The following is a 19,455-nucleotide window of genomic DNA, read 5'->3' on the forward strand; positions in this document are numbered from 1 at the left end:
AATCGGGGAGGTCCAACTCTTGAACAACCACCCGCTCAACACATTTGGTGCCCAGACTCCTCGGGGATATACACTACACCACAACCTTAAAACAGCGACTGCTTTGGAGTTACTAAAAGGCATATACAATGACAGACAGTCAGTTGCTAAATCTTATAGCAATGGGCCCCTTCTGTTCCTACTAAAGGTGTTGTTATAAGTAAATAGCAACGAACATGATCTTTAGCGACCGACGGTTTGACGGTGCTACTTATAGCGACCAACAGCTTGTTACAACTTTTAGCGACCAACAGTTCAATAGTATAAAGACCTTTTAGCGACTAACAATCCATCGAGCTCAATTAAACAAGATAAAAAAAATAAAACCTTGTATATCTAAAACTTGTATGCATTGGATCAAACATTCAAGACCAATGCAAAACTGAAATTATGTACACAGATTTAGGACGTCATAGACAAATGATCACATTAACCATACTCATTCAATTATCAAACTCAAGTACATATTTAATCATGACACTATATATATAACTGATGACAAAAACAAACTAACATGTGTTGTCCATGGAAACCATCAAACATTTGGTTAAAGCTCAAAATACACAACCATCTTTACTTTAGTTGGCTTCATGTCCACAAGTTTGCTACAAGCTTGCTGCTTAGCACCTGAGATCCTGTAACACCTTGAGAAGATTCCATCTAATAAGATTATGCAACACCTTGAGAAGATCAAACCTTCAGCTGTCACAAATATCATTAGTTAGAAACTCACGGATCAAAACAGAGAACAAAATCAAGTGTAGAGCATTATTCGCTTATAAGATCACATCATTGTATAGCCTGAAGTAGATGATGCACTTATGAAAATAGGATAAATGACAGGTAGATCAGCTATTAAATCACAAATATAAATTTTGCACAAGGTACAAGATTATCAGAGTGGTACTGCACTAGCAATCTTAGTGTTAACAAAAATATAGTTCATGTGTACAAGGACTCTTTGAATATGTCCAATACAACTAGGCAAAAACATGTTCAGAGATACCAACTTAACACACAACTCATCAATTTGGCAACAGGTAGTTTTAGTTGACAATAGCAAGCAGCTACAAGTACAGCAAGAGCACTAAGAATTCTAGTACAGGCTAGGTACAGCTACTAATTTAAGCATATATTAATTTTTTAAGCATATATTAATTTAAATTAAACAAGTTGATCCTATAAAGACCGATCATGAATATAGCACAATAACATTTATTCTTTCATCATGGTGTATTCAAAGTTTCAGCATGTGAAGATCATTATCATGTATGAAAATAAATATGTTACATGCATAATGCAACTCTGGAAACATTATCACTTTCGCTAAAGATTTTGACTTATAATAACAAGAAAAAGCTTCAATTATTGTGCCGACCATCCAAAAAAATGCAAGATAATTGAACAATCGATGGCTAGAACTTAATCCTACCGACAAAAAAGAAATTCAAGGACTTGTAAATTCAAGCTAATATGCTGTCCTCAGTCCAATCCACACATCCAGCACATGTAAATTCAACTTGTAGATCAACAAACTTGATATGAACAACAATGGATCAAGGAGGCAAAGGGGTAGCACTTGCCTGGAGTTGGCTGACTTGAATCTGTGCAGCTGTTCCAGTATTGTGCTTCTAATATCCTACAAGGCATATTGCTATATTTCCACAATAAAAGAGTAATTCATGGCATCTGATAGCATCAGCAAATTAAATGAGAGGTAGGGGACGGGAAGGAAGAGTAAAGGGGTGTTTAGTTTTAGTCGCTCCTAAAATTCATGTCACATCGAATGTTTACATACTAATAAAAAGCATTAAATATAGATTAATTACAAAACCAATTACATAGATGGAGGCTAATTTGCGAGATGATTTTTTTAAGCCTAATTAATCTGTCATTAGCACATGTTTACTGTATCACCACGTTGTCAAATCATGGACTAGTTAGGCTTAAAAGATTCGTCTCGCAAGTTAGTCGCAAGTTATGTAATTAATTTCGTAATTAGTCTATATTTAATACTCCGTACATGTGTCTAACAGGGACTAAATCACCTTGGATTGACATGGCCGGAGTAGATGCAAATCCGTCAGAAACAGGACCAGCGCTCCAGCCGGTGTTGCCTGACCCGGTCAGGCCAACCATCTCCATATGGTCGCCACCACATCGTGGAGCCCTCGCAGATGGGCGCCGGACCGCGCATCGAGCACCCACGCCCCAGATCTTCTTCGTCCCCACTAGATCAGGGTAGGCCAGCATGTGGCAGGCCGGTGGTGGGTGTGGGGCAGCGGGGGTGCGCGCGTGTGGCGGCGGGCGGTGGCCACAGTGATTTTTTTTTTTTTACATATTTTTTAAACTATTTTTAAAACTGATATTATTTTTTTTAAATCTAACACTTTTGGCCGTACCTATTCGCACGGCGCGGTGAATTCAAGTTGTCGCATCATGTATGGGGGCGCGGTGAGGCTGCCAACGTGGCAGCGACCAGAGCCGCTGACAGGTGACGTGGCCCTAATTTTTTACAATTTGACTTTTTTTTGAAAAAAAAATTACGTTTGACTCCCTGGGAGACGTAAACTCATCTTTGAACCCTGGGGTCGACGCCAGGACTCATGACGTTGGCGCCGACCTCGGGCATGCGCGGCAATGCCTGTTCGGCTGATCCATTTTCAGCTGATTTTGGTTGATTTCAAATAATTAATAGTGTTTATGAGAGAGAATAAATTGAATAAAGCTGGAACAAGCTGAAAGTAGTTCAGCCGAACGTGGCATCGAGAACACACTGCCGTGTGCCAGCCCGCTGCCGTGTGCCGTCCTACTCCAGTAGTTGTGCGCCTTGCGACGTGCGATGGGACGGTGCTGTCTCTGGCGATGTGTTGATATGGATTCAGGCCCTGTTTAGATCCCACCCAAAAACTAAAAAATTTCAAGATTCTCTGTCACATCAAATCTTGCGGCACATGCATGGAGCATTAAATGTAGGTAAAAAGAATAACTAATTGCACAGTTTGCCTGTAATTGGCGAGACGAATCTTTTAAGCCTAAATAGTCCATAATTGGACAATTTTTGCCAAATACAAACGAAAGTGCTACAGTAACCGAGAGCCAAAAATTTTCGAAACTAAACGCGCCCTCAGTGCGGCTCCATCACGAGGGCCCCGTGCCGAGTCGTGCGCCGCGTGTGTGCGGGTCTTCTGCCTGCTGCTGGTATGGTGAGTCACAATCAGGGGCTGATCCCGTCGTCGTCCGTGACATCATTATTAGGGGCTGATTATGTGCGTGCAACATGGTAACGAAAGCTCATCAAGCTGCTGTCTGAACCATCAACTGATGTGCAAAAAAAAAAACTGATGAGTGCAAAAATAAGTCACAAAACATTTTTCCCCTTCCGTTACATTCTCTTCCATTTGATTGCACGAGTAGCAATAATAAAACCCATCAAGCTGCTGTCTGAACCAAAGAATAGATGACTAAACTTGCCACGGCCATACGGTTTATTATTACCGATAAGCACGAGATTATACTGGCAATGTGAAGCTGATGGGATATATAAGCCACCACACCGCACCATATAGTCGTTGGCCGGCACATGCATGTGTGGAAGCAACAAGCAAGCAACGGCCAAGCACTTACGAGGATCGAAATCGCTGACAGAATAACACGGCGCAACGCAAGTCGTCGTTAATTAATTAATTTTTATATATATACAAAAGATTAACCTCACATGCAGCGCTTCCCCCCCCCCCCCCCCCCCCCCACACACACACACACACACACACACACACATATATATATATATATATATATATATATATATATATATATAGGGAGAGGCTATTCAGTAGCCGGCTACAAAATAAGTTATTCTGTAGCCACCTCCATTTACTATAATTTTATATACTAATTTACCATAATGTCAATACATATTTACGATAGTTGGGTTACTATAACACATGGGGATATTTACCATAACGTTATATTAAACCACTTAGTAAAGAATTACTATAATCTCATAAATTAACATAGTAATTATCATAACTCAAAGTGGCTACAGAATAAGTTATTCTGTAGCCAGCTACAGAATAGTAGTTCTATATATATATATATATATATATATATATATATATATATATATATATATATATATATATATATATATATATATATATATATACACACACAAAAAGATTAACCTCACATGCAGCGCTTCCACACATGTTGCACGCACATAATCAGCCCCTAATAATGATGTCACGGACGACGACGGGATCAGCCCTTGATTGTGACTCACCGTACCAGCAGGCAGAAGACCCACACACACGCGGTGCACGACTCAGCACGGGGCCCTCGGGGCCCTCGTGATGGAGCCGCACTGGATCCATATCAACACATCGTCCACCGTCCCATCGCACATCGCATGGCGCACAACTACTGGAGTAGGACGGCACACGGCAGCGGGCGGGCACACGGCAGTGTGTGTTCACAATGGCACCCGAGCTCGGCGCGGTGTTCACAACTACTGGAGTAGGTTACGTGGTCAATTCTGCCGCCCCACGGATCTAAACGCGCCAGACGCGCCAAAGAAGTGTCGCTGTTTATTTTCACTATCCAAGCCGCATGGACACGAAGACATGGCTAGAGGTAGGGCCGGGGGACTGGCGGGAGGAACTTGTGACAAGACGGGACGGACTGCAGAAAAGCTGGCCTGCGGCTCACGTGGGTGGACACCGTCAGTCCGCCGGGAAAGACAGGAAGTGTCCTGTGCTTGTATAAATAATACTATTCGCGTGAGGGGCTGGTCAGCCGGCCCAGCCGGCCAGCCCCAGCCGATCGGCAACCTGTTGGGGAGGCCGTATCGTATCGTGGATTATTTATTGTTGACTAGTTTGGTGTGAGAGAAAAACACTATTTCTGACTGAAAATTTATGATCGTTTACGAGCAAACGAACATGCTGTGCGAGGACCCGCGGACTGGCAATAGCAATAACCACAGCAGGCAATCATTCGACTGCACCGTGGTCGTACACGCATTCTGTGGCAAGCTAGCTAGGACTATTCCAAACGTGAGCCACTGAGCCTTTTACCCAAGGGTAAACACGTCGTCGTAGACTCGCTCGTTTGCTTCTTGCTCTCTGCGTTCTAAATTATAATAAATTTTGACTTTTTTAATGTATTGTCTTTATTGTACATTTAGATATATACTAGGCATAGAAACATAATAAAATAAATATATTTAGGAAAGTAAAAACATCTTATAATTTGAGACATATGGAGTAGGTTAGAGTAAATATAATAAAAGATTTTTAGTAGGTTGAATATTGAGATGAAGGAAAAATGAAAGAAAAGAGAGGTGGACTATAAATTTACCGTCAGCTGAATCACAAAACAATAAAATATTATGAAAGAAAAAAAAGTTGGTCATAGATAAACCGAGAGCATCTTCGACAGCCTTTCTAAAATCTAATCTCTAGATTATCATCTAGAGAATCATTTGATTCAAAATCGCTTTATATATCTTTGTACCCTTCAATAATTTTTCTATATCTCATGCGCAATCAAAAAGTCATCTTTGTTCTCATTTTTTTCTAGCGAGAAATCCAGAACAGAGAATATCTATATCTGGATATCCAGTCAAAGAGGATGTTGGAGAGAATTTTATTCATCAAAATCTTTATTTCTATAAATTATAAAAGATACGAAGATCCTCCTGGAGATGCTCCGACTGCTAGCTTAAATGAGCTATAAATATCCATACAGCCAGCCAACCAGCTAAAGAGTGTAATATTTAGGTGGTGTTTGGATCCAGTGACTAAAATTTAAGAGGTGTATCGGGAGGATGTTGCATAGCGTGTTCAGATACTAATAAAAAAATAAATTACATAATCCGTCAGTACTCCATGAGACGATTTTTTAAGCCTAATTAATCCGTCATTAGCATATGTTTACTGTAGCACCACATTGTCAAATTATGGATTAATTAGGCTTAAAAGATTCGTCTCGTAAATTAGTCGTAAACTATGCAATTAGTTTCGTAATTAGTCTATATTTAATACTCCATATATGTGTTTAAATATTTAATGAGACAACAAATAAAATTTAGGAGGAGCAACCAATCAAAACTTTAGTCTTGCTCTCACGGGGGGGAATGAAATGCACTCAGCTGGCTACTCGCCTGCTCCAGCCAAAACCTGCAGTTTAGCCCAGCCGAACATCCCCCTAGCCAAGTAAGTCTAACTTTCCAAAAACTCTAAGAAAAGGTGAAGTTGAATATCGACTCTATGTTTTTTGAACTCCTCGAGTGGCACTCGAGAAATAGATCTTTCCTTGAGCTAGAGCCACACGGCATGCCAAACAGATTTAGAAACTCCAAAGTAGAGCTACTTAAAGATTGGTTCAGCAGAATAGTCCCAAATAGACCCTAAAAAATAGATCTTTCCTAGAGCTAGAGCCACACGACCTGTTCGTTTGAACTTATCAGCCAATTTATTAATTAGAATCTACAGTATTTCTCTCTCATAATAAAACAGCTTCAACCGACTTATCAGTCGGCTTTAATACTAGCCGAACAAACCTATTAGTGGCTCTGAACTCCACCAAACTCTATCTGTGTTTTCTGCTACTTTTTGCTGTTGATGGTACACTACTAGTGCTAGTTTTCAACTTATATAGAAAAAAGTCTATTTAAGAGCATATCTAAGAGTTCCCCGGACCCACTCTCAATCTAGATTTTTTTTTGGCAAGACTGAAAAAATTGATCAAAAATAACTCCCTATCTCAACTCCCAATCTTTGCGCACTCGGTAAAAACTAACCAGTGGCACAAAAATATACGCATGCATATCGGCCAATCTGGAGGTGAAAGGACGTGGGAAGAATAAAGAGTAAGACAGGGTTCACAATGCAAATATACAAGAGAGAAAAAAAATAAAAAGTGGTTCACAATGCAAAGTTGTCTTCTATATCTTAGGAATGAGATTTTAGAAACTAACAAATGTGCTCCCACATTTTTTAGCAAATTGGAAAACTCATTGATTTACCAAATATTATTTTGGGAACTATTGGAGGTAACACCATAACTATTAGCAACTTTCTACTTTGCCCCTTTATCAAATGTACTCTACCCTTTATCAAAGACATCATTTTATAGAATCACTTATGTCATTTTCTTAGGCCAATTTTAGGATGAGGGCTACGTGAGGTTCATGAATATTAAATAAGACGGTATCTCAAAAAAATAGTGATTTAACATAGTCACAATTCATGGGGATAAATCACAATTCTTGCGTCTGAGTCTTGGTTCTTTGTCCTCTCTGCTGCATTATTCGCACTTTGTTCGGTAGCCATTGGAGTTCTGGTTAGTCACGGGTGACTAGGCAACAAATGAGTGAGTCCCGTGGGCTAGACACACATAAAGCAAACAAAATGAGTGTGTTCCAACAATTATTGTACGATATACATGAGGCCGTGACAGCTACTGGCTCGTGATGCCTTCTGTCAAGATGGACCAGGTATTCTCTATCTCAATAGATCTTTGGTTAGATTAGTTTTACCGCAGCCAGTCTCAGTGAAAGGAATTATATCTCAATTTCCGAGACGTGATTACGTGAAGAGTCTTAGCGCAGTCCCAATGAAAAAAACTAGTAGTTTCTATAACATAGGATATCGCAAGGTAACTAAGTTCGATGAGGAGGACATGTATAGGCAGAGGTATTGGATGTGTGCTAATTTTGCGTTTGAGCCTACACCCCGTCAGCGCCGCATTAACAAGATGGTGATAAATTAATGTTGTTTAATATTTATTGTGTCAATGTAGTCTTGCATGATATATTTGTTTTGTAACAATTGCATTTGTTGCAGACCCCTCCACCGCTCTATAATTTTGAGCAGTGGATCGACACTGAGATCAAGCCGGAAGACAAGGAGTGGATGCAGAACTGTTACGGTGGGAGGCAGAGGACAATGTGATGATGGAAAAGAGACGCAGAGAGAAGGCTCTAGAAAAGGAGCACAAGGAAGAGGAGGAAAGGAGGCGTGTTGCTTCGCACAGGGAGGAGAGGGAGAGGAAGCTTGAGTGTGCGCAGCGAGCGAAGGCAGCGATGGAGGAGAATCTTGATGCCCAGAGGAAGGGAAAGTGGCCTCGTTGCACTCAGTAGTCTTCATGAGTTGCTATTTCAATGGTATATTCACGAACAATGTTGTCTAATCTTGGACTTTGCATTATGTTGTCATATAATGCACTTTTAGTTTGTGATCATGTACTTCAAATGTTGTTATGTTGATTAAATTGCACTATTATTGGACCTTTCATAGTGTTGTTTGTTTCATTATTTGTTGTCATAATATTCAGTTTAATATTGCAAGGTAGTGAAACGAGGTCACATAGTGCAAATAAAATGTAACGAAGTAGTTGATTAAAACATGTGATAACATGTACCAAACTAGGGTACAGAGGTCCTAGACTAAACCTAACATGCCTTAGGTAATTGAAACAAACAACAAGGTAATAAAATGGCATGTGAGAACATGTGCCAAATAAGGGTACATATTTCCTTCGACTAACCCTAACATACCTTAGATGATTAAAGCAAAAAAACAAACACATGGATGTCGCCCGTTAAAATGATTGGGTTGTTCTAGTAGTGTGGCCACATAGCAAATTGTGTTGCACCTTCTCTAAAGTATCCTCCTATTGTTGGTGGTTGTGGCGGCGGCGGGGTGGCAGTGGAGGACCCTTGTTCCTGATGAGGACATCAACACCGATCATACATCCACGCCGTCCACGCCGACACCTGCTGGTCCTATTACCCGTGCTCATGCTCGAACACTTAATCATCAAGTGAGTTCCTTCTTGAGCTCTTGTCCATCCTGTTTAGATCTTGGAGACACGTGCACTCTTGTTTTGATTAGGAATCAAGGAGAAGACCGAAAGGGAAAAGGACTCGCGTAGGTTAGATTCGGACTGCAGCACACCTCCAACTTGCGACGGTCACCACGGTTACATACGGAGTCGGATTGGGGTGATTCTGGACTTGTTGGAAAGCTAATAAAGTCTACTTTCATACGGATCTGACCTCATACTCATACCTGCTCATAAACGGCGTCAACAGCCCAAAAATCACCGAGAGGTCTATTCTGTCCAGGGTGCTGCGCCACCTTAAGTTAGCCCAATGGGCTTGTATCGTTTAGAGTCCAGTAGGGACGCGTCCTAGGGTTGGAGCACGACCCAAACTCTCTTGTGGTCGTCCTCCACACGTCATATACCCCTTAGCCGCCACCAGGAACACTTGGGTTTTGTTTAGATCAAGTTTAGCCTTTGTTACTTGCTTGTAGGCGCGCGTGCTGATCCAGCCGCCTGTCTCCTTGTCTTCGGAACCCCACTCAAAATAAGATTCAGTTTGAGGCTTTCAATTCCATCTTGCAAATTCAGTGCTTGTTTCCTTGTTCTTGCTAGTTCTTCGATTGCTTGCAGGACGGGAGCCCTAGTGGCTGGTTGTCGCGCTCCACAAGATCGTGACGGCCTTTGGAGGTGGTGTATCGGTTGCTAAGGCGCGGTCTTGGAAGGCTGTAGTCGGGCCGTGAACGTCATCTCCATCCACCAAATCGAGTGATCTCACGCCTCTCATCGAAAGATCGTCCATAAACCCTAGCGGGTTCATATCAGTTGGTAATCAGAGCAAGGTTTATCGGTGAGAGACTTGTAATTCTTCGCTGTTTTTATTTTTCCTACAGTCCAAAAAAGCCAAAAAAAATAGTAGATTAGTTTCCTACAATCCGATAGACCTTTGGGCCATGGCTAGTGCTACCTAGTTAGGGCTTGTTGAGTCGTCGGTTGCATCGGTTGTGTCAAGTTGCTGGTCTTAGTTTTAGTCCTTTAGAGTTTCGAGTTCTTGTCACGTTCTATCACAACACGCGCTATCATATAGTCTCTCTGTTGGCCGAATCCAAGTAGGGTTTGAAGTTTAAATCGGACAAGGAATTGGCTGTTCCTCTCTGTTGGCCGAATCCAAGTAGGTTTTCAAGTTTGAGTCGGATCAAGGAATCGGGTATTCCTCGCTGTGGGCCAAAGTCCGAGTAGAATTGGAAGTTCCAATCGGACGAGGAATCAGTTCACCCTGTGCTACAAATATCAAACGAAGCACGCAGCAAGTATTCATATCTAAACGAGTGGCTTACTCTAGAGAGAGAGAGAGAGAAAAAAAGTGTGTGTGCTGAGTTACTCTTTGGGATTGTCTTGTTCATATAATCAGTTTTGAGTGCCCCTGAAAAAAAAAAGAAAAAAAATATTCAAAAAAAAAGAAAGAAAAAAAAAGAGAGAAAGAAGCAAAAGAAAAGAAGAGAAAGGGGCTGATCTTAGAGGTTTTTTTTCGTTCACTTTGGGTGGTGTGTTGTGCTCTCCTTTGTGTCCAGGCTCGCGTCTCTAGCACGGTCTAGACTAGGACCAGCACAGTACCGCCGGTTGAACGATTATTCAGCTTGCTTTTTATAACTAACGTGGTGCTAGTTCGTTCCTTGTTTCAGCCCACCTATAGCTCCACATATTCTACAGCTTGACAGGTCTCGTGCTGCGGCACCGATACACTTCATCCATTGCTGCAGACTTGTTGGTAGACGACCCCTCCTGTCGAGCAAGGTAAGAACTGGTAAGAACTTGTGTAACAGGTGGAGAGTGAGCGACTTGCTGTAGCTACATCCTAGTAGTTGTAGGGCTTTTATTTCTTCACTTGTCTTCTTGTTGTCTTTGTCTTTGAACCATGCCAGGGACCGACGAAGATAACCAAATTCCACATTCGCCTCGCACAAAAGGCATCATACAACATTTTGACAGGAAAGTGAAGTTGCACACGGAGGGACTTGATAATGACTTGCAGGTGACAAATGACAAACTTGGGCAGTTGGAGGCTACGCAGATTGTCGCAAACAACAAGCTTGCAGGTTTGGAGCAGTCCATTGCTAGTGTGGACAAAAGCCTTGCTGCTCTGCTGAGGCGTTTTGATGACCTCCACAACAATGATAAAGACCAGCATAAAGAAGAAAAGAAGGAGGAAGATCGAGAGGATGGTAGCTATGATGAAGAATACACAGGTGATACTGAACATGATGATCGAGACACTCGTGATCGACGTCGCCTACGTCACAACCGTAGAGGTATGGGTGGCCGCCGCCGACGCGAGGTACACAATAATGATGATGCTTTCAGTAAGATTAAATTTAAAATACCTCCTTTTGATGGTAAATATGACCCTGATGCATACATTACTTGGGAGATTGCTGTTGATCAAAAGTTTGCATGCCATGAATTTTCTGAGAACACACGTGTTAGGGCTGCTACTAGTGAGTTCACAGATTTTGCTTCTGTTTGGTGGATTGAATATGGCAAGAAAAATCCTAATAACATACCTAAAACTTGGGATGCGCTGAAATGAGCCATGAGAGCTAGATTTGTCCCATCTTACTATGCCCGTGATATGATAAATAAGTTGCAGCAATTGAGACAAGGTTCTAAAAGTGTAGAAGAATACTATCAGGAATTACAAATGGGTATGTTGCGTTGTAAATTAGAGGAGGATGAGGAACCTGCTATGGCTAGATTTTTAGGTGGGTTAAATCGGGAAATTCAGGATATCCTCGCTTACAAAGAATACAATAACGTAACCAAACTGTTTCATCTTGCTTGTAAAGCTGAACGGGAAGTGCAGGGATGACGTGCTAGCGCAAGGACTAATGTTTCTGCAGGGAAAGCTAGTTCATGGCAGCCGCGCACGTCTACAACTCCATCTACATGTACTCCTACGCCATCATCTAGTGATAAGACTCGAGCTGCCCCCACCAATTCAGTAGCGAAGACAGCGCAAAAGCCGACTGCGAGTACTTCATCCGTGGCATCGACAGGTAGAACAAGCAACATACAATGTCATCGGTGCAAGGGATATGGCCATATGATGCGTGACTACCTAAACAAGCGTGTTATGATTGTCAAAGATGATGGTGAGTGTTCATCCGCTAGTGATTTTGATGAAGATACACTTGCATTGCTTGCGGCTGACTATGCAGGTAGTGAGGAACACATAGAAGAACACATTAATGCAGGTGACGCGGAGCACTATGAGAGCTTGATTGTACAGCGAGTGCTTAGTGCACAAATGGAGAAGGCGGAGCAAAATCAGCGACACACTTTATTCCAAACAAAGTGTGTCATCAAGGAGCGTTCGTGCCGCATGATCATTGATGGAGGTAGCTGCAACAACTTGGCAAGTAGCGATATGGTACAGAAGCTCGCCCTCACCACCAAACCACACCCCCATCCCTACTACATCCAATGGCTGAACAACAGTGGTAAGGCAAAGGTAACGAGACTGGTGCGAATCGATTTTGCCATCGGATCATACAAAGATATTGTTGAATGTGATGTTGTGCCTATGCAAGCTTGCAATATTCTGCTAGGTAGACCATGGCAATTTGATAGAGATTCGATGCATCATGGTAGATCAAATCAATATTCATTTCTATACCATGATCGAAAAATTGTGTTGCATCCTATGTCTCCTGAAGCTATTATGAAATCTGATGTTACTAAGGCTGCAAAAGCAAAGAGCGAGAGTGACAAATCTGTTGTTGATGACAAAGATGAGATAAAATTGAAAGGACGTTGTATGCTTGCTACAAAATCTGATATTAATGAGTTCAATGCATCCACCTCTGTTGCTTATGCTTTGGTATGCAAGGATGCTTTCATTTCATTTGAGGATATGCAACGTTCTTTGCCCCCTGCTGTTGCTAACATTTTGCAGGAGTATTCTGATGTGTTCCCCATTGAGATACCAGTGGGGCTGCCACCAATACGAGGGATTGAGCACCAAATTGATCTTATCCCTGGAGCATCTTTGCCAAACCGTGCGCCATACAGGACCAATCCGGAGGAAACGAAGGAAATTCAGCGACAAGTGCAAGAACTACTAGACAAAGGTTATGTGCGTGAGTCTCTTAGTCCTTGTGCTGTTCCAGTGATTTTAGTGCCTAAGAAAGATGGAACATGGCGCATGTGTGTTGATTGTAGGGCTATTAATAATATCACCATTCGATATCGACACCCTATTCCACGACTAGATGATATGCTTGATGAATTGAGTGGTGCTGTTGTGTTTTCAAAGGTTGATTTGCATAGTGGGTACCACCAGATTCGTATGAAATTGGGAGATGAATGGAAAACTGCTTTCAAAACCAAGTTCGGTCTATATGAGTGGTTAGTCATGCCTTTTGGGTTAACTAATGCACCTAGTACTTTCATGAGATTAATGAACGAGGTTTTGCGTGCTTTCATTGGGAAATTTGTTGTCGTCTACTTTGATGATATACTGATTTATAGCAAATCCATGGATGAAAGCCTTGATCACTTACGTGCTGTTTTCAATGCTCTACGTGATGCACGTTTGTTTGGTAACCTTGAGAAGTGCACTTTCTGCACCGATCGAGTATCGTTTCTTGGCTATGTTGTCACTCCACAGGGAATTGAGGTTGATAAAGCCAAGGTAGAAGCTATACAAGGATGGCCTGTACCCATGACGGTCACACAAGTGCGGAGTTTCCTAGGACTTGCTGGTTTCTATCGCCGTTTTGTGAAGGACTTCAGCACCATTGCTGCACCATTGAATGAGCTTACAAAGAAGGGAGTGCCCTTTTCTTGGGGCAAAGCACAAGAGCACGCCTTCCATGTGCTGAAAGATAAGTTAACACATGCACCTCTACTCCAACTCCCTGATTTTAATAAGACTTTCGAGCTTGAATGTGATGCGAGTGGAATTGGATTGGGTGGTGTTTTGTTACAAGAAGGAAAACCTGTTGCATACTTTAGTGAGAAATTGAGCGGGCCTATTCTTAATTATTCTACATATGATAAGGAATTATATGCTCTAGTGCGGACATTAGAAACATGGCAGCATTATTTGTGGCCCAAAGAATTTGTTATACATTCTGATCATGAATCTTTGAAGCATATTCGTAGTCAAGGAAAACTGGTAGACATGCAAAATGGGTTGAATTTATTGAATCTTTTCCTTATGTTATCAAACACAAGAAAGGGAAGGATAATATCATTGCAGATGCATTGTCTAGGAGATATACTTTGCTGAATCAACTTGATTCCAAGATCTTTGGGTTAGAAACAATTAAAGACCGATATGCTCATGATGCTGATTTTAAAGAAGTGCTACTGCATTGTAAAGATGGGAAAACGTGGAACAAATTCATCCTCAATGATGGGTTTGTGTTTAGAGCTAACAAGCTATGCATTCCAGCTAGCTCCGTTCGCTTGTTGTTGCTGCAGGAAGTGCATGGAGGTGGCTTGATGGGGCATTTTGGAGCGAAGAAGACGGAGGACATTCTTGCTGGTCATTTCTTTTGGCCAAAGATGCGACGAGACGTGGAGAGATTTGTTGCTCGCTGCACAACATGTCAAAAGGCTAAGTCCCGGTTGAATCCACATGGTTTGTATATGCCTCTTCCTGTTCCTAGTGCTCCTTGGGAGGATATTTCTATGGATTTTGTGTTGGGATTGCCACGGACTAGGAAAGGGCGAGATAGTGTTTTTGTGGTTGTGGATCGATTCTCTAAAATGGCACATTTCATACCATGTCATAAAACTGATGATGCTACAAATATTGCTGATTTGTTCTTTCGAGAAGTTGTTCGCTTGCATGGTGTGCCAAATACAATTGTTTCTGATCGTGATGCTAAATTTCTTAGCCATTTTTGGAGAACTTTAAGGGCCAAATTGGGGACTAAGCTTTTATTTTCCACCACTTGTCACCCCCAAACTGATGGTCAAACTGAAGTTGTGAATAGAACTTTGTCTACTATGTTAAGGACTGTTTTAAAGAAGAATATTAAGATGTGGGAAGATTGTTTGCCTCATATTGAGTTTGCTTATAATCGTTCGCTGCATTCTACTACGAAGATGTGTCCCTTTGAGATTGTTTATGGCTTGTTACCACGTGCTCCTATTGATTTAATGCCATTGCCAAGTTCTGAAAAGTTGAATTTTGATGCTAAGCAACGTGCTGAATTGATGCTAAAACTACATGAAACCACTAAAGAAAACATAGAGCGCATGAATGCTAAGTACAAATTTGCTGGAGATAAAGGTAGAAGGGAATTGATTCTTGAACCTGGAGATTTGGTTTGGTTGCATTTGCGAAAGGATAGGTTTCCTGAATTAAGAAAATCTAAATTGATGCCTAGAGCGGATGGTCCTTTTAAAGTGATGCAACGAATAAATGAGAATGCATATAAGCTTGATCTTCCTGCAGATTTTGGGGTTAGTCCCACATTTAACATTGCAGATTTGAAGCCTTATTTGGGTGAGGAAGATGAGCTTGAGTCGAGGACGACTCAAATTCAAGAAAGGGAGGATGATGAGGACATCAACACCGATCATACATCCACGCCGTCCACGCCGACACCTGCTGGTCCTATTACCCGTGCTCATGCTCGAACACTTAATCATCAAGTGAGTTCCTTCTTGAGCTCTTGTCCATCCTGTTTAGATCTTGGAGACACGTGCACTCTTGTTTTGATTAGGAATCAAGGAGAAGACCGAAAGGGAAAAGGACTCGCGTAGGCTGGATTCGGACTGCAGCACACCTCCAACTTGCGACGGTCACCACGGTTACATACGGAGTCGGATTGGGGTGATTCTGGACTTGTTGGAAAGCTAATAAAGTCTACTTTCATACGGATCTGACCTCATACTCATACCTGCTCATAAACGGTGTCAACAGCCCAAAAATCACCAAGAGGTCTATTCTGTCCAGGGTGCTGCGCCACCTTAAGTTAGCCCAATGGGCTTGTATCGTTTAGAGTCCAGTAGGGACGCGTCCTAGGGTTGGAGCATGACCCAAACTCTCTTGTGGTCGTCCTCCACACGTCATATACCCCTTAGCCGCCACCAGGAATACTTGGGTTTTGTTTAGATCAAGTTTAGCCTTTGCTACTTGCTTGTAGGCGCGCGTGCTGATCTAGCCGCCCGTCTCCTTGTCTTCGGAACCCCACTCAAAATAAGATTCAGTTTGAGGCTTTCAATTCCATCTTGCAAATTCAGTGCTTGTTTCCTTGTTCTTGCTAGTTCTTCGATTGCTTGCAGGACGGGAGCCCTAGTGGCTGGTTGTCGCGCTCCACAAGATCGTGACGGCCTTTGGAGGTGGTGTATCGGTTGCTAAGGCGCGGTCTTGGAAGGCTGTAGTCGGGCCGTGAACGTCATCTCCATCCACCAAATCGAGTGATCTCACGCCTCTCATCGAAAGATCGTCCATAAACCCTAGCGGGTTCATATCAGTTCCTGTGATTAGGGCAGGTGCAATATGGATCATGTCGATGTTTTACCACCGATAGCCTACCACAGGGATCCTGGGGCGGTTTGTTCAGGCTTCAACATATGCAGAACTCGACGGTGAACGCAAGAGACAGTCGATTTATCCTGGTTCAGGCCCTTGACCGTGATCAAGTAATAGCCCTACGTCCAGTCGGCGTTAGCCTTTACGTTGGGTTGATTGTCCGTCCTTCTCTCCAGGAACCCCGCCCTCCTTTATATAGTCAGGAGGTCAGAGTCCTAGTCGGTTTACAATGAGAGTTTCCTTGTAGGATTACAGAATAATACTACTACTAAGATTACATGAAAAGAAACCTAGTTAGACTAGATCTTCTCTCTTCCTTGTGGGGTATCCCGTGGGCCCCGCATCGACAAGCCCCCGAACACTTCATGGTTGAGCTCTGGAAGCCTCGTCTTGTTCCGTTAGGTCTTGCCGAGTAGAAACAAGCGTCGTCCGAGTGCTTTCTTGAAAGAAACCATGTAGCGCTTCCTGGGATCTTCGAGTGGTGTGTACTTTTTTGAAGAAAAAAGCACACCCAGCTGGGTGTAGCCCCCGAGCCTCTTGCTATTTGGAACAAGGAGCAGGAGGGTCTTGTCTTGAAATTGCTCTGATTCTTCGTCGAAGGGTTTCCGAGCATATACCCAGGGTTTTTATCAAAAAGAACTCGGATATAGCTCGGTCCGGGTTCTTTTTGCCGTAAGGTCTTGAAGTGGTCTGTCTTGAAGAAGTGTTCTTAGTGAAGTGCATTTTTTCGAAGAAAAAAGTGCACTCACTGAGTGTAGCCCCCGAGCCTCTTGCTATTTGGAACAAAGAGTTGGAGGGTCTAGAATATGAGTTGTTCAAAGAACTAAAAACCTCTCCTGTTGCAGCCCCCGAGCGTTATTCAAAAAGAACTCGGATACAGAATCTTGACATATTCTTTGGTAGTCTGCTGTTGTCAGATGTAGTTGTATGGTGGTGGTTGAGTGTAAATGCTGTTTGTTCACGAGTTGTACAATGTTGGTATATTCTTCCGAATATGCTCGTTCTTGAGTACTGTTCCTTCACGCCTGAGTCCTCTTTCATTGAATTCTGTCTTTTCACTATGTCCTTTGTTAGGTTTGTTCTGTTGGTGCTCCCGATCCATGTGCACCGCTTCTTTGGCCTATAAATACCCTCCTTGTGTGCTGTTTTGATTCATCGAGCATTTTGTTGCGTGGTCTGAAATCTCCGTAGTCATGAATATGATAGTTTGTAAAGTAGAGCAGCCCCTGGGCGTATTTTGTAGTTCTTGTACACCTTATCATAGCTGGAGGAAGTCTTGTGATAGGGATTAGAGGTAGACTAATCTCGCAGCGGCATTGTAGCAAGGAGTATGTGGCGGTAGTTGGAGGAAGTCTTGTGATGTGGAATATGTTCCTTCATCCAATAGTTCTGGGTTGATCTTCCTCACCTGCTCTGTGACTGTCCGGTGCAGATCAACACCATATCCGGTATCACATCGGACTTGGGTAGACAGATGCCTGTAGGCTTCTCTTGGTCCATGTTGTCCTGCCATGCTGCTGATCTCTGCCTTGGATGTGCTGCGTTCTTCCTTTGAAGAAAACAGTGTAGCCGAGTGCGGTTTGTTCTACTGAGTAGCAATTTGAAACACATAGTCGTTCCAGAGCCTAGTTGTGTCCAAGTTCCTTTTTGCCACCTTGCTTGTCATAGTACCGAGTTTGTTGGGTCTTATAAGATGTGTAATCTTGTATTTTTTTGAAGCCATTTGTAATGGAAAGAATCTTGTCTTCTGAGTTGTCATTCTTTATTCTACTGATATCCCGGTTGTTTATGAGATTCCTGAGTTCTTTCTATAAGAACTAGGTTCTTGTGTTCCTTGTGAGGTAACCCTTCATTGCTTCATGGTTGATGAGTTCTTTTTGTAGCAATATGATAACTCTGTCGTGGTGCTGGATGGATAAGTCCGAAATCTACCCATTGAACTGTACCGTTGTGTAGAAGTGTGTCGTCCGTCATTTCAGCTGTGTCAGTTGTGGTGATAAATGGATCGTTGTGTTCTCATGCCGTGTTTAAACGGGCCTGGTGGGCCACGTTTTTATTGCTATAAAATCTATTTAAAGGCTTGTCTTCTTCTTTTTCTTTGCCGCCCTGCTTTTGCCTTGAAACCCTAATCTTCAAAACTCCGCCGTCGCCATTGTCACCGTCATCTGAGCGCTGCCATCTGAGCATCATTGTTTCTTAGTGCTTTATTGCTTTCGCTAGTATATGGGCAGGAAGAAGTCAGCGAGCAAGTCCTAGGCAACCTTTGTAGACAAGGAGGCATCGCTTTCTGTGATTGAAAATCAAGAGTTCATGGCCATGAGGGCTGCTTAAAAGATCTAGCTAGCTCTGACTACGACTGAGGATTAGTTGTGCGAGCTTGTCAGTGATGGTCTAATCTAGGGCAAGGATTTTGCCAATTGGAAAGCTCCGGGCGAGCATCGGGTCCCAACTCTAGGTCCAGGTGAGATTGTTCTTTTTGTCTCCTTTATCCGTGCTGGACTCTGTCTTCCTACTTCTGCATTTCTTCATCGATTTCTTAGTTATTTTGGGATTAGCTTGAACCATCTTGCTCCCAATGTTGTCCTTCATCTTTCTATTTTTGTTCATCTTTGTGAAACTTTTCTTGGAATTCTTCCTTCTCTTTCTCTCTTTCGTTACTTCTTTCGTCTGAAGCCCCAACCCCGCCACGATAACACCCATGTTCTTGGTGGCTGCGGGATTTAGTTTTGTCTGGGTCTTAAGAGTAAATTCTTTGATTATGACTTGGTTGATTCTGTGAGGGATTGGCATGCCGACTGGTTTTATGCCACCAATATGATTCCTCCTCTTGCTGTTCATTCTGGATCTGGTCCTGTGGTTAATGACCGATGGGAAAAGAATCCCCTGACGATGGATGATCTCCAGGCGATTAAGCTGTTTCTTGAGAGGATATGTACTCTGAAACAGTAGGGCTTGACCGGCTTCGGTATCATTTCCAGTTTTCTTCGCTGCCATGTTCAGCCTCTGAAGGAGCGAGAGAATTACGGTTTTGAGTACTC

The 19,455-nt window shown here is 42.5% G+C and overlaps 1 long non-coding RNA gene across 1 annotated transcript; it reads right to left on the reverse strand.

The window, feature by feature from the left end:
- Positions 1–607: 607 nt before the first annotated feature.
- LOC136486749 (uncharacterized) lies at positions 608–2,320 on the reverse strand. Its single transcript, XR_010766936.1, has 3 exons — positions 2,088–2,320; positions 1,623–1,693; positions 608–741 (listed from the first exon to the last, which is right to left on the reverse strand). It is a non-coding gene; the product is annotated as an uncharacterized lncRNA (long non-coding RNA).
- Between the last annotated feature and the right edge of the window lie 17,135 nt (positions 2,321–19,455).

Source organism: Miscanthus floridulus, chromosome 10 (assembly GCF_019320115.1).
Source record: "Miscanthus floridulus cultivar M001 chromosome 10, ASM1932011v1, whole genome shotgun sequence".
Classification (NCBI taxonomy): Eukaryota; Viridiplantae; Streptophyta; class Magnoliopsida; order Poales; family Poaceae; genus Miscanthus; species Miscanthus floridulus.